The 15,080-nt window shown below is 38.6% G+C and overlaps 2 long non-coding RNA genes across 2 annotated transcripts; one reads left to right on the top strand and one right to left on the bottom strand.

The window, feature by feature from the left end:
• Nucleotides 1-4,324: 4,324 nt before the first annotated feature.
• On the bottom strand, nucleotides 4,325-4,610 carry LOC137096802 (uncharacterized). Its single transcript, XR_010909730.1, has 2 exons — nucleotides 4,562-4,610; nucleotides 4,325-4,480 (listed from the first exon to the last, which is right to left on the bottom strand). It is a non-coding gene; the product is annotated as an uncharacterized lncRNA (long non-coding RNA).
• Nucleotides 4,611-8,640: 4,030 nt separating this feature from the next.
• On the top strand, nucleotides 8,641-8,926 carry LOC137096801 (uncharacterized). Its single transcript, XR_010909729.1, has 2 exons — nucleotides 8,641-8,689; nucleotides 8,771-8,926. It is a non-coding gene; the product is annotated as an uncharacterized lncRNA (long non-coding RNA).
• Nucleotides 8,927-15,080: the final 6,154 nt, after the last annotated feature.

Genomic DNA, 15,080 nt, shown 5'->3' with positions numbered 1-15,080 from the left:
CCCTTATGGGCTTGTTATTTGAACAGAATTGGACTTTAAATCTACCAATCACAGCTGTTCTTTTTTTTCCTGCCACAGGGGGAACCACCACCTCCAGCCAGTGACATCAGGAGAATTTCACAGCCAACATGAGCCCAGACCCAAGCCTTGACGGCTTCCCCAACAATCAGGAGAGGGTGTGGGTATTTTGAATGGCTGTCAAAGTGGATAAAATCTCTATAATTCTCTGTAAGCCTTATGTCAGTTCTTTTTGAGTGCAGACTCTATACTGACATCTTATCTGGCCAGACTGAATAAACTTCTATTCATTGTCTTCAAATCCAGTTTGTGTCTTTAATCTGGTCTATTGGGAGTAGCAAATCACTCCTCAGAAACTGGAGAACAACAAAGTTCAGAAAACAGCACTGTATGTGTGTGTGTGCTTGCATATGTATGTGTGTGTGTGTGTGTGTGTAAATAATACAGCTTCCAAGTAGCTTTGGTGACCCCTGTAACTCTTCTGAAGTTCAAAAAAGATTGCCCAGAGGTCTTATTTAAGATCGTTTGTACCACATTCAATTTTGCCCTTGGAGACAGAGATGGCATGGATTGGACCATTATTGCTCAATGCCTTATTGTGCAGCACAGAATGCATCTATCTTATGAAGGAAGGTCCTTAGAATAATCCAGCCATCTTTTTAACAGATATGTGCATAACTGTGATCATATATAATGTTCAAATCCCATACTTTCTTGTACATGTACCTTTCTTATTATCTTCATCCATCACAGTGGCAAGGTCAACTTCCCTCCTTTACTTTTCATTGCAGGTTGGTTCACAATGGCATGATATAGTATTAGGGAAAGGATTTATATCCAAGAGTGAACATTCAGCAACACATACCTTACAGCTGCACGTAATGTAGCCTCTTTCATCCGGTGCTCATTTTCCTTCTGTTGTATCCCATTACCGTCCATGCTCCCTTCTTGCCTGAAGCAAGCCTCCAGCTTGTTTATCTGCAAAAGGATAACAGAGCAGGGGGATAGGAAAAGGCAGAAACCAAGCAACTGAATGATAAAATGCAATAAATCATTGTTAGAGCTAGCATTTAAACCTCCCAAATCCTTCAAACTTCTTGTTCATTGCCAGCAAACTAAAGATCAATAAGCACAGTCTTCCCTTAGAAGGCAATTTCCTGCATTCAGCTCACAGTGATAATTATATAAAAAGCAATCACATGAACAGCTTCAGAACACAATGTGTTCTGAAAATCTTAGATTCTTAAAATCTTGATATGTTTGATATGTTTTAATAAATTGAATCACTATTTAATTAACATGTATATGTTTTTTACAATTTTATAATATTGTGTTTGATTGTTATATTATTGACTGAATCTGGCATTGAATTATTGCCATCGTTTGTAAGTCACCCTGCGTCCCCCTCTGGGGGTGAGAAAGGTGGGGTATAAGTACGGTAAATAAATAAAATAATACATAAAATCACGCTTGATGAGCAGATGAGAGGAATGGTGTGTTACTGTTGATGGAAAAAATAGCTTCCCTCACAATTCTCACTAGAACATAATGATTAATATGTTATTTAAATGTGTATCTCACCTTATCTCATTGTATTAGATAGGTAGCCATGATTTTATGTACCAGAGATCAGTGTGTGTCCTTGAGTTCTGCTCCTAGAGAAAAGTGACAAATTATTCAGGGAATCATAATTTCCAAAAGTAATTCATGAAGGAAACAAAAGACATGGGACTTGAGGCTTCAGCTATTTATTTGGCATAGGAAGTATGAAAACACTCTACAACAACCTAGGAACTTGATGTTCTCATTAAAGTTACCCTGAGATTTTTTTTTTTTGAGTGGCCATTAAAATTCCAAGTTCAATGTAATTTGATTTTCCAATGTAAGAAACAGATAGAAGAGAAAAACATACTTTTTGGCCTTTGTAAGCCCATGTTTACTTGATGTGGAGTAACAGCTGGGGGCAGCTGGGCTGCAAATCCAACCATGCATCTTGCAGACTCCCTGTAGCAGCTGAATGGTAAGTCCATTTTATTTTGGTCATGTAGACTCAGCTTGAGTCTTCTGTTTTGGTTTGTTTTTTTCAGTGTAATATACATTTTAATATGGTTAAAATCTGGCACATTCAACTACAACATTGATACAGCACATAAGTCTGGGATATTTTCTTACTCAAACTAATTATCTGAATGCAAGCCTCATAACAGTAGCCATGGAATTCATGATCTTGCCACATGTCCGTCAAAAAAGGCTCACCTTGCTTTGCTTCACTGCATGGCATGGGGAAACCGCTGTCCCTCACGCCTCATCGCCCGGCTCCTGCAGTTCTTGATCCTATTGAGGGAAGCATGATGCACATATGGAGTGTGTGGCTTCCCCCCCCCCCCATTAAACTAAAAAGCAACAGGGTATGCCCTCCCATGTTGCTGTGGCATGCATCAGTTCTGCCCTCCTTCATCCACGAAGCCAACACGATGTCGTCTGATGCGAGCCAGTCAGCTCCATCGGTGACTGGGGCTAGATTCATGCATTCTGTCAATTTTAGCCCCATGTGACAAAGTCGTTAATGGGTGCTTCTGCTCTCAGATTAAGCAAACGTGCCTCTCTGTTCAGTTCAGATTTCTCATGGTGAACTGGGCAAGTCACATGGTTAAATATCTAGCCATAAGAAATGTGAATATCATGGTGATGTTTTCTGATGTTATGAGAATAAATGAGGGGTTGCGGTTCCCAGTTTTTATCCTGCCAAACCAATTAGGCCTTGTTCTACAAACATGAATTAATCCAAACTGCAACTTGTGAAAGTGGAAGGGGGATAGTTAAGGATACATCCTTTTGTGTGTGTGCCTTCAAGGCACCACTTGACTAATGGTGGTCCCATTAGTTGTCTCAAATGCGATTTTTCAAGTTCACTCTCCTGAAATATAGCCTACAGCATCTGGCAGTCTTCCCTTCTCGAGTTCTAACCAGGTCAGATCCTGCTTAGTTTTCAAGATCAGACAGGGATCCGATGCCTTTAGGGCAATTGGAACACTACATTTTTGCTAGGAATAATTTGAACAGGAAGATCTGTTTCCACACATGAATTTAGCATGTGCTCTATTGTCATAAAAATTATTGAACACTAGCTTTGCTTCGAGTATTTTTAAACATAAAATATGGAGCATATTATGATATAAACACAATTTGCTTATTGCAGGGCAGAGCAGCATATGCTCATCTACTTCACTTATCTAACCTTCAGAAGGCATAGGAGTTGTGATAGCACACCGGGAATGGAAAGAAAACTATTCGTGCCCGGCTATTTTCCCAGTGACCATCGGTATGCCCTATATGTACTTTAATTCCCCCAAATAAGACTCTGGAGATGAGACTAAATTTAACCAATTACGTTTACTGAAACAATCAAGGTGAATCGAACAAGGTAGTACAAAGGCGCAGTTTGATTACTAAAATGATGCAGGATTAGAATAGTGAAGTACTGATATGAAGTATAAACTCTGAGGTAAGTATAGATATCAGGAGACTATGAGATATAATGATGGTACGTGCTCTGAGGTAAAGAACAAAATTATATTCTATGAGGTAAGTACTCTATGATGGTACAGCTCTCATCTATGGGGCAAGTACATCTATGTTCTTTGAAGCATGTACTGCTCTGATCCATGGCATGTACAGCTTAAAGTTTTTGGGGCAAATACATGCTTAGGATTGCCTGTATCAGATCACTAAGCCAGACCAGACACTTTCTGGCCCTGCCAAAGAAAGAATGGAGGGAAAAAGTCCTTCCACCAAGCTCTGATCCAGAAGGGCTGAACCACTAGAGCTCCGCCTCTAGGGGGATCCCAAGCTCATCCCCCAAAACTCAGCAAATGGAACAGTCCACCTCCAAGAGAGCAAACAGGGAAATGAACAGAGGAGGAAAAACTAGGTCAAGACTTCACAGGAGTCCTGTTGCATGAGTTGTGGCATATCTTAGTGTTGATATTCTTGTCCATTTGGTTTTTAGTTTTAGCTTTCAGCAACAAGCAAGCCACAGCCCTTTGACCTATTATTGTGCTGTTGCTAAGTGTCAAATGCATGACCTAAAAGTCTGTCAAAACTTTACAGTAGTAATAATAAACATACTAGTCAAACTGGCTATTTAATGAGGCTATTTTAAACCAAAAAGTTCAGTGACATTGACTGTCAGCATATTGTCTGTTGTTAAAGGTATAGCACAATATGAATGGGTACCTTGGTAGACAGGTTAAACACAAATAATCCACTTATAAGGATAAGATAATGAATAAGTCCAACAAATAGGTAAATTGTGAAACTTAGACTGTTCAATTCACAGTAATCACAAAATTAAGCAATATGAAATAAGTTCTGTACAGTCTTTTAGTGATATCGTTGTATGTTCATGAATCAGCCTCCCACGACCGGTTTCGGCCTTTGCTTCAAGCCTTCTTCGGGTGGTCTGTAATTTTACATACATAAATACATTTTACAATTGTATAGGTTGAACATAATGTAATAGAATGCATTTAGAAATACTTACAAAGTTCAGTCTTTTACATATGTTCTCATAAGAGATACTTAAGTTTTTTGCTATGGGATCTAGGTAAAAGGAACAAATTGTGGCTATTAACATTTAAAAATTCCATATATCAAAATAAATGTTTTCCCAATATATTTCATCAATTAGGTGTATACTCACAAGATACTCTGCTTCTGAGTTTGATTCTAATTGCGAGTATGAACAAGATCTGGGGGTTTCCTCTATTTAAAGAGGAAAATGAGCATCAGATGTAGAGGAGACAGAGAAGTTAATTTAAGGCTCATTTAAAGTTATAGGTGTGGAAAATGTCAACACTAGATGGCGTTGTGAGTAATGTACTCCCCAGGGATGTGTAGTATACAAGGGATAATACAAAAAACCTCAAAGTTATATATAGCAACTGTATGAATTGTGTTCATTGAGACCATATGGGTGTTCCGTCCGTAATCTGAAGATCCAATATGCTTCCCTTTGTAGGAGTTTAATGTTAAAGTCCATGTGTTTGGATTGTGTGACTACTTCTAATATGTGGTATTTAAAAGATTCAGGGTTGTGCCGTAGATCATCAAAATGTTTATACAGTATGGAATCTCTGGAATTAGTTCTAATTTTGCTCCGGTGTTCTATAATCCTAGACTTCACTTCTCGACGAGTTTGGCCAACGTACATCAGATTGCATTCACAAATAATCACGTAAATAGCCCCCTTGGTTGTGCATGTAGCAAAATGGGAGAATTTAATTATCAATGGTGGGTGTTGGTGTGTAAAGATTTTAGTCTCCACCAGTTGGTTACACACTGAGCAATGATGGCACCGATAATTGCCAATCAGATTTGATTTCATGGTCCGGACATTATGTGTTAAATCTGAATGTACCAAAAAATCCCCAATGTTCTTGGTTCTTTTATATGCTATTAATGGGGGTCTTTCACAGCCCGGGATGTCCCTTATTAAGTTCCAGTATTTTTTAATTGTTCTGATGGCTAAATTGGACATGTTAGTGAGAGTAAGTGGCCATATTAATCTTTCTACTCTAGGTCCCCCAGGGATGTTTCAAGATGATGAGTCTTTTCATCAAAAATGGGTGGCAATTCTCAACAAATGTTCACAGGACTTGATGCTCCTGCTAATTGCACATTCGAACGAGGAAATTGCCATCATAAAAACTCCGTCCCAAGGTGTGCTAGAGAAATTCAACTCTGATGCGCAATTTAAAATTGATGTGGACACCCTCACAAATAAACTCGAGGAATTTTCCAAACAACTTAGATCCTTTAAACTGAAAAAGTTTGAAAGGGACGAAAATGATTACAAGAACAACAAAATTTACCAGTGGCTATACTCCAAACACTACCACCCTAGAAAACAAGTAAGGTTTAGTGAATTCACTTCTGAAGAAGACACAGGTTCTATGTCAGATAGTTCAGGACATAGTGTGGCCTCATACAGGAGGGACAACAGCCACATACCTAGACATACGGGTCGTATCAGAAACAAACCTAATCGTTTTTTTCAAGAGGCTCCAAATGTGAAACGGAAAACTTAATAGTAAATTTATCCAACAGAGTTTTAACCCCTCAGGAAAAGCACGTTATTAATAAAGGGCTAACATTTGTCCCCAAACCCAAATACAATCCATTTAAGATGCGTATAGAATTAGCTAGGCTATTCCGTACCATCAGATTAAGACAGCATTTTGGGACCACAACAAACATCACTACTTCTACCTTCAAACCTCGTAGTAACTTTTTTCCTAGCACAGACCATATAGGACTTAGGGTTTTTGAAAAAACAGTATGTGAGGAACTATGTCACACATTCACAAAAAATAAAGGGACACACAGTACAAACTTTTCTAACAGTAAGTGGAACACGCTTCGTAGTTTAGCCAATGACAAAAACCTCATTTGGAAGCCGGCTGACAAGGGTGGAGCCATAGTGTTAATGAACCATACTGATTATATGAATGAGATCCACAGACAATTATCAATAAGAGAACACTATCTTAATATAGAACGGGATCCCACACATCACATCCAATCTATTATAAAAACAGTGACAATGGAAGGACTGTCGCTTGGATATATATCAGAGGATGTATATAAGTATCTACACACTCCATGTCCCAGAACCCCTGTACTGTATATTCTGCCAAAAATACATAAGAACATCAGGCCAGTTCCGGGCCGTTCTATCATATCAGGATCAGGCTCCATTCTAGAACCACTAGCAAAATTTGTGGACCACCATTTACAACCCTTTGTGAAACAGACTTCATCTTATGTTAGGGACACTAAATACTTCATTAATATTATTGAACCCTTGGTGATTCCAACAGATGCTGTTCTGATGTCTATAGATGTAACTTCATTGTACACTAGAATTCCAATAGAAGAGGCACGCACTGTATGTGAGTCTACTCTGAACAGGAGATCAAACTGTCACCCTCCCACTTTCTTTTTGTTGGACCTCCTTGATCTCATTCTCGAAAAAAAATTCTTTAAATTCGACCAAAAATATTATTTTCAAATACAAGGAGTGGCCATGGGCAGCCCTGTTGCACCTTCTATAGCAAATTTATTTATGGATAATTTGGAAAACAATATAATTTTGAATCGTGCATATAACCCTGTAGCGGGTAGCATAATCAAATATTGCAGATTTATTGATGATATTTTCATCATTATAAACTCACATCATGAGGCAGAAACATTATTATCCTGGATCAATACAGTACACCATAATATCAAATTTACAGGGAACATCAGTGCCACATCCTTGGTTTTCCTGGATGTTATGATTATAAAAGAAAACGACCGATTGAGGGTGAGAAACCACCGTAAAACCACGGATAGAAACTCTCTGTTACACTACAATAGTTACCATCATTGGGCATTAAAAAATAATCTACCGTTTTCACAGATGCTCAGGATTAAACGTAATTCCTCGACCCAACAGGATTTCACTCATGAGATTGAGGTAACGAAACAGCAGTTTAGAAACCGGGGATATCCTGAACATATAATACAATCATCTTATCTAAAAGTAGCCAACATTCCCAGGTCTAAACTTCTAGAGAACAAGACTAGACCTAGAGTAGAAAGATTAATATGGCCACTTACTCTCACTAACATGTCCAATTTAGCCATCAGAACAATTAAAAAATACTGGAACTTAATAAGGGACATCCCGGGCTGTGAAAGACCCCCATTAATAGCATATAAAAGAACCAAGAACATTGGGGATTTTTTGGTACATTCAGATTTAACACATAATGTCCGGACCATGAAATCAAATCTGATTGGCAATTATCGGTGCCATCATTGCTCAGTGTGTAACCAACTGGTGGAGACTAAAATCTTTACACACCAACACCCACCATTGATAATTAAATTCTCCCATTTTGCTACATGCACAACCAAGGGGGCTATTTACGTGATTATTTGTGAATGCAATCTGATGTACGTTGGCCAAACTCGTCGAGAAGTGAAGTCTAGGATTATAGAACACCGGAGCAAAATTAGAACTAATTCCAGAGATTCCATACTGTATAAACATTTTGATGATCTACGGCACAACCCTGAATCTTTTAAATACCACATATTAGAAGTAGTCACACAATCCAAACACATGGACTTTAACATTAAACTCCTACAAAGGGAAGCATATTGGATCTTCAGATTACGGACGGAACGCCCATATGGTCTCAATGAACACAATTCATACAGTTGCTATATATAACTTTGAGGTTTTTTGTATTATCCCTTGTATACTACACATCCCTGGGGAGTACATTACTCACAACGCCATCTAGTGTTGACATTTTCCACACCTATAACTTTAAATGAGCCTTAAATTAACTTCTCTGTCTCCTCTACATCTGATGCTCATTTTCCTCTTTAAATAGAGGAAACCCCCAGATCTTGTTCATACTCGCAATTAGAATCAAACTCAGAAGCAGAGTATCTTGTGAGTATACACCTAATTGATGAAATATATTGGGAAAACATTTATTTTGATATATGGAATTTTTAAATGTTAATAGCCACAATTTGTTCCTTTTACCTAGATCCCATAGCAAAAAACTTAAGTATCTCTTATGAGAACATATGTAAAAGACTGAACTTTGTAAGTATTTCTAAATGCATTCTATTACATTATGTTCAACCTATACAATTGTAAAATGTATTTATGTATGTAAAATTACAGACCACCCGAAGAAGGCTTGAAGCAAAGGCCGAAACCGGTCGTGGGAGGCTGATTCATGAACATACAACGATATCACTAAAAGACTGTACAGAACTTATTTCATATTGCTTAATTTTGTGATTACTGTGAATTGAACAGTCTAAGTTTCACAATTTACCTATTTGTTGGACTTATTCATTATCTTATCCTTATAAGTGGATTATTTGTGTTTAACCTGTTAAAGGTATAGCACCAGTGCTCTGCTATGTTGTTTATATATATATATATATATATATATATATATAGACAATTTGTTTCATAAATTTATAAATCACACCCTCCCCTTAGCATATTCTAACACCCAAAGCAAACTAAAAAAAAACAAATAAAAGAAACCCCAAGAGCAATAATTTAAATGAATGAACAAAAGTGAGAGAAAGCATGTTGCAATATTAAAAACCCAATGGAAAAAGTAGTCTTCACTGCCCATCCCATAGGATTGAGAGGGTCCAATGCAACTCCCTTAGGAAGGCATTTTGCAGTCATTGTGCCACTTCCAAAAAAGCCCTTATCTGATATCCATCCTTTCTCTATGGAAAATATAATAAAGCATGCACTAGTGTTGGTAAATAACAGTAAAACTCATGAAACTGCAGGACCCACACCTGCAAGTTTAACTTAATACACCCAGAGGAAAAATGATTTCTCTAGGAATTTTCTAGGTCAACCAAGCAATTCTATGATATATGTTTCTTGGAAGGTGACAAATAGATTTGTGTTTGGGGAATAAACAAATTCTAATAGAACATATCTCTCTAAGAATATGCTATGCTACAAATGAGGAAGTTTAATGGCGTTTGATCATATTTGCAGTTATTCTGGCCATGGATATGGGGGTCTTACAGGCAATGAATCTGTTCGCATTTTATATTTTTAGAGAGCAATAGTTATCAGACAAAGTTTGACAACACAAATGTGCCATAAATGTGTTAAATGAGAAACAAAGCCTCCATTTAAATTCTAGGCAAAATACTTTTTTCTGAAAGTATTAAAAACTTTATTTTTATTTTAAAAATAGCATAAAATGTTTAAAAGGTAGAATTACTTTCATTTAAAGTCACTAAGGGATACTGTCATTCATATATACGTTAAAATGATATTCAAATATGAGTGTCACAGAGGTAAAAAGTATTCTGGAAGCTGCTCAACAGAGCATCCTGTTTACAGATCTTGAAATGAAAATGGCACCTTCCCACTATTGTTCCCCAGCTGTGGGAAATTCAAAGGTATAATGCTTTCTGATCTAGTATTTAGTGTGCTGGGTTGTTAATGCATTTGTTTTCAGAAAGAGCTGTAGGGCATGGGTCACAAGAGGAAAGAGTAAGTCTTAAATATTGTCAGTCTCTGTTAGAGCCTGGAATTTGATGATACAAAGATTTGTTTCTCACTATATCTGGTTAACTCTCTGATTAGAAATACAAAGATACTGATGGTTTCAAGTATTTTTTCCACCTCAATATAAGAATATACATTGATAGGGGGAGTATAGAGCACAGCATCTGTATCTAATAGTTAGCAGATGCTAGAACAGGAAGACATGACATAATATCCTACCAGGCAGAACTATTTGATGTCTCCCCTCTCACCTTCCCAACACACATTTTTAGATACTGCATCCCTCACCAAGGTAGCCAGGAAAGCTGGAGGTAACTGAGATCCATCCAGCTGTGTTTTGATCATTGGACAAACAGTACCAAAGTCATTATTTTCCATCATAGCCCTCCCATCTCCTGCTCACCACTGACCAATAAATGACCATGATGGAGGGAGGGATGCAGCAGTTAAAAGTGGAGAGGGTTGAGAGCATGAGAGAGAAGATGTCATGAAGTTCTAATGTTAAACATTTCCACAGGTGGAAATTTACCCTACATCTTCCTGTTCCAGGATTTTAACTACGAGGGGTATTGTTTTAAGTAAGGTCCGTTTTGTTGTAGACACTAGTAGTTCGCGCGCATACTGCAACGAGCGCGTGCGTCATGTACCGGCATGCCTCGGGGACAACTGTGTTCAGTTTCCGCTCTGTAGCTAACCTGTATGGTTCTGTTCTGTTCTTTAAAAATGTTTAAGACTATCAACTCACCCGCCGATGAATTTCTGCAGCAGGCAGGTTCCTTGCTGACAAAAACCGTATCACTGAACGAACCTCACAAGCGGCGGGTGAGTTGATAGTCTTAAACATTTTTAAAGCACAGAACAGAACCGTACAGGTTAGCTACAGAGCGGAAACTGAGCACAGTTGTTCCCGAGGCATGCCGGTACACGATGCATGCACTCGTTGCAGTATGCACGCGAACTACTAGTGTCTACAACAAAACGGACCTTCCTTAAAAAATACCCCTCATATTAAAGATACAAGAAGCCTGCCTCATGTGCAGCCTGGAAATTCTAGAATGCAGACACATTGTTGATGGTTTTTACGATTATGTGAACATGGACAGAAAAAAATATTATGTCCCTCTCTATTTAAATCAGCATGTGCAGTAGAGTTCAAGCACATATAACATACTTATCTATGAGAAGATATTTTAACCAACTATTTCATAGAGACTAGTCATGGGCCTGGTTGCCATTTCATCAATTTAATTCATGTTTTCGTACCATTTTGTTCATTCGGAAGGCACGAAATGGATGCCCTCCTCAGTTACGGAAATATCAGTGAAACGAAAGGAAAGTGGGAATGGTAATCATTCAGTCAGCTGATTCCCACACTCCCCATCCCCTCAGTTTTTGGGCTAGTGCTCATCACTTGGCTGCAGGACCTGACAAGCCCTGGTGCCTTGGGCCTGCGTGCTACACACACACACACTTTTCTTGGAAAGAAAGTGTGTGTGTAGTGAGCAGGCCCAAAGTGCCCGTGCCTTCCAGGGTCTGCAGCCAAGTGCCAAGTAAGAGGTGCTTAATGCTTGGCTCTTGGCTGCAGGCTGTGGCAGTTGTGGGCATTTTGGGCCTGCTTGCCACACACATTCTCTTTGGAAAGACAGTGTGTGTGGGAAGAGCAGGCCCAAAGCACCAGGGCCTACAGCTGAGTGCCGAGTGCCTCTTACTTGGCACTTGGGGCTGGGTTGCAAGCCCTTGGCTGCAGGCCCTGACAGGCACCTGCTAGGGGGCTACAGCTGAGCACCAAGTAAGAGGTGCATGGCACTTGGCTGTAGGCCCTGGCAAGTGTGGGCACTTTGGGCCTGCGGCTAAGCACCGAGTGCTAGCCCTAAAATTGAGGGGAAGGAGAGCAAGGGAAGCCCGTCCATTGCTGCCAATTGGCCAAATATATTTGTTTGGTTTTTTTGGACCTTGGACAAAAAGGCTCATTCGGAAGAACACCCATTTTCAGGACAGGCACTCAAAAACAAAAATAAGGCCTTACGAATGAAACAAACACAAACAGATCATGATTCTATACAAATGCACAAGACTAATAGAGACCCATTTTCTTTTGAAGCTAAAGCATATTTTGTTTTAATAAATAACCATTTTAAAAGAGCTGTTGTGTTATCTACTTCTTGCTGTTTAAAACATTGACTATATTAGCTTTGAAAGATGTGCGTGTCTCTTTGTGTGTATATGAAGAGATGTATTAAAGTATCAGCAAATGTAGCTCTGACAAAAATCTTAAGCACAAAGTGAAATGAAATTGTAGGGGGCACAATTCCTACAAGTAGTTTTCAATAAGGGTGCAGGGACCATCTGTTTTCAGTATGAGATTCAATGGAATTATCTCTGCCCATAATTCCTGGACTGATCAGAAGGCACATAAAACTGATAGACATTTCAGTATGTGTAGATATGCTCAGGAAGCATTAGATAAACATTCTTCAGTCAAATGAGGCATGCGGAATGTATTCAGGCAGTGCATCTAATTTGAACATATGCACAAACAAGTTTACAGTGGAGACAGGAGGAAAATAAGCCAAAGAAATAAAAGATTGCCAGGCATTGACCAGGAAAAAAGATGGATGAATTACTTTCCTGATGCCTATATTTCCCACATTTAAAGAAAATGATTTGTAACTCATTGACCATGGTTATATAGAACATGATAAAATGGATGGTGTTTACTTGGAAGTCAATTCCACTGCATTCAATGGAATTTACACCTTGTACAATTGGCCCTCAATACGCACACATTCCTCATTCACAAATTCAACCATTCAATGTTTTTAAAATATTAAAAAAACCTCAATGTTGTCATTTTATGTAAGGGACACCAGTCTACTGCTGCATTATATATAATGGGGCCTGAGCAACCACAGATTTTGGCATCAATGGGAGGGGGGGGGGTGTCCTGAAACTAGACCCCAAAGGACACATAGAATTAGGAATAAAAGGTGATGATTTAATTGGATTTATTATTTGATAACAACATCTATGACTTTTTAAAAGATCTTTACTCTTAAAAGTTTGGTTTCAAATCCATGTGTATTAAACCATGTTTAGGGTGCGGAACTAACTTTTTTTTTTCTGGCAGGTTCCTCATCCTTAACAGCTACATGACAGGCACGTAAAATATGAAGATTCTCTCCATTCTCAGAAAAGGTGGGATTATTGCATTTGTCTTATAAAGGAGGTATAAAATACCATTCTATGTAGTATATAATACCATACAGTTTATATTTATTTCCTTTCTCCAGATATGGGACCTAGGACAGTCTACAATATAGGTTCTCAGTTTAATGACATCTGATAAAGTAGACTTAAATCTACAATGCCTATACTACTACATACTCTCAACCTCAGGTAGTACCTTTGCCAGTTGAATATATCTTTGCCAGTTGAATATCTTTGAGAAGATATTTGAGGATATCTTCTCAAATATATAGCGGTCGAGCATCCCTTATTCAGAATTCCAAAATCTAGAATTATTCAGGAGTGACTGAGATAGTGACATATTTGTGTTCAATATGCACAAACTTTGTTTCATGCACAAAATTAGTAAAAATACAGTTGTGTATATAGGAAACATAAATTTTGTGTTCTGACTTGGACTCCATTTTTTCTCTTTACATGTGTGTGTGTGTGTGTGTATTTTAAAATATGAAAAGAAGCACATTTCTGGTTCCACATATTTCAGATAAAGAATACTCAATTGGTACCAATTAATTAGCAGAAGGTTTAATAAACCTAGCAGCTACATTTCCCCAGCTCTTTCCTTACCCTTCTAATTGTGTTTCTTTCCTGCCAGCATTCACTTTTGCTGCCAATGCTCTTAGATTTATTTCAGCAGGAAATCAGAAGCCTTACTGGTAATGATTATGCTCAGAAGAAATCATGAATAACAGTTTGAAAAGTATATCCAGCAATACAACTGTGTTATATAATAGTTTATATATAATTTCCTTGACCCCTATGCCGTATGCACACAACTCCAAATAGATGTTACTTTATTTTAATATGTCAGAATCTATTGATGATGGCTCTCCTCTCCATTTTGACTTATAGCTCTGTTAAGAGTCGTATTGGTGTTGCTGTTGTAGTAACAAGATTGAATAACAACATGTGGAGATGTCTTTGGGCCCTTTTGCACTATACTAAAACCCCAGAGAAAGTGAGTTAAAGCAACCTGGGTTATAGTTCACATTCCTCTCCCAAACCCTGGGCTTTCCTGGGAGGGGTGTCTAGATGGCATCCCGGGTCAAACAAAGGTTGACTTGAGATGCCATCCAGCTTCCCCCTTCACCATTTAAGCCCTTTAAGCTCAAATTTACCTAAGGGGCTTGTTGGCAGCACAGGCTCCTCTCTACAGGATGCCCCCACCTCCTGACACATCATTTTTTTGTTCCACAAGGACTGTAGAGAGGGGCATGCATTGCTGGCAAGCCCCTCTGGTAAGTTTAGGGGCTGAAATGGGAAACTGGAGCGGAGGGGGTGGGTGCCACCCTGCTTCTCCAGGCTTTTCAGAGCCCAAAGAAGCAGGATGGCAGTGGGGATTGACCCCCGGGACTATGGAAACAGTCCTGAAAGTCAGTTTCACAGGGCCCTCATCTCTGAAAAGGTGTTTAGAGATTATTAATTAATGTGGAGTAAACAGGGAAAAGCTGGCTTACTACGCATTAATTCGCTTTTACCTGATGTGTTGTTTGGACTTCTCAAGTAAAAGTGAGACAGGTTCCACACTTTGGGTCTGTTTGGAAGGACCCTTAGTCTCTCATGTAAACAGGGCTTCCCACTTCTATTGATGGACTGCCAATAAATATATGATAATTTAGGTTTCTTCCCTGATATGCCTAAGAATTACATTAAAAGTAATGAATCAGATCGTCATCTGAGATTCTGATAC

The sequence above is a fragment of the Anolis sagrei genome, chromosome 4, assembly GCF_037176765.1.
Source record: "Anolis sagrei isolate rAnoSag1 chromosome 4, rAnoSag1.mat, whole genome shotgun sequence".
NCBI lineage: Eukaryota > Metazoa > Chordata > Lepidosauria > Squamata > Dactyloidae > Anolis > Anolis sagrei.
Note: the sequence above shows the minus strand (reverse complement) of the source record. Positions and strands in the feature narration are given on the sequence as shown.